Source organism: Tachyglossus aculeatus, chromosome 21, assembly GCF_015852505.1.
Source record: "Tachyglossus aculeatus isolate mTacAcu1 chromosome 21, mTacAcu1.pri, whole genome shotgun sequence".
Classification (NCBI taxonomy): Eukaryota; Metazoa; Chordata; class Mammalia; order Monotremata; family Tachyglossidae; genus Tachyglossus; species Tachyglossus aculeatus.
The window spans coordinates 76,619,076-76,620,675 of NC_052086.1; positions in this window are offsets into that span (position 1 = coordinate 76,619,076).

Consider the following 1,600-nt stretch of genomic DNA (forward strand, 5'->3'; position numbering starts at 1 on the left):
TCCAGAAACACATTCCTACCTTTTATTCGTTCAGTTGTTTCTGGCTTCACTTTAGATTTAAAGAAGAAGGCAGAAGATACCATCAGGACCTTACGTGACAAGAGGAGCTGTCGGGAGCATCCCCAGTGCCCTGAGAAAGTGGCTCCAATTTGCTCACAGTTTGGCCCCTTGTTTGTACATATTTATTACTCTATTTATTTATTTATTTATTTTACTTGTACATATCTATTCTATTTATTTTATTTTGTTAGTATGTTTGGTTTTTTTTTTTTCTCTGTCTCCCCCTTTTAGACTGTGAGCCCAATGTTGGGTAGGGACTGTCTCCATATGTTGCCAATTTGTACTTCCCAAGCGCTTAGTACAGTGCTCTGCACATAGTAAGCGCTCAATAAATATGATTGATTGATTGATTGATTAAAGGGGTTGCCTTGGAAGCTGGCAAATCAGCAGGTGTTTTCACCACAGCAGGTGATGTTGTAGTGATGGTGTACGTCCTTTGTGTGCACATGTGTGCATCTGTTTGTAGTTTTGCTTTCACATTCAGTATTTGTAGATGGCCCAGATTCCCGTAAGTCATATGATCTGATTTCCAAAGCAGTTAAGGACACCATGGAATTGATCTGAAACAGCCCTGTAGAGAAATGGATCTTTTTTCCTCTATTTTCATTAACTGATTTTAGTGGAGAGTTACATTATCATCTGGACCTTGATAAGGAGAAGTATTTTTTTTTAAAGCATAACAGAAACACCTAATTCCTTCCAGCTGCCCATGAAAGGATTTCTTTCATTTTATCTGGGGGAGCAGGAGAGAGAGGGTAGTTGAAATTTAGCATCAGAGAGGAAGCTGTGTTTTAAGGTCAAAGGCCGGAAAGACAGTCATCCAGCAGGGGCCCGCCTGACCTAGGGGCCTCATGGGGCAGCCAGGTGGTCTACATCTTTGCCTCCTGTGGTCCACCCACAGGCCAGAGACCCCTCAGGTCATTTCTAGGCTATGGAGTCCCTGGTCATTTAGTTAGTGTCTGGATAATCTGTTTCTGAGGGTGGCAGCTGTTGTTCCAAAATCAGGAGAGCAGACAAAGTCGCATCCAAAGGCCCAGGCCGGTCCTGGGAGCCTTGGTCTGGAAGCATTCCAAGACCCAGGCCTAGGCCGGTTTTGAGAGACTCACCAAGTTAGGTTCACTGTGAGGTGGGGATGGGGGAAGTGTCAGATAATTTTCAGGGCTGGGGTTTCAACCTGTGACCCAGCAGCCTCCAGGTTTCCACTCTGGCTCCCTCCCCATCCAAACCCTTTCCACACAAACCTCTCAATCAATCCATCAGTGTTGTTTACTGAATGCTTACTTTGTGAAGAGCACAGTACTAATCGTTCGGTTCAGTGCCATTCGGTTCAGTTGTTAGACACCATTCTCTGCCCTTAAGGAGATTATAGTCTAAAGGGGGAGACAAGCATTAAAATAAATTACAGGTAAGGGAAGGATATATGCTTAAGTGCTCGGGGGGGGTGGGGGGGGCAGGCCCTAAGATCTTGAGGGTGGGACTAAGTGTCCAGATGAGGCAATAGGGAGGGAAAAATAGAGTGGAGGGATGAGAACTTAGTCTG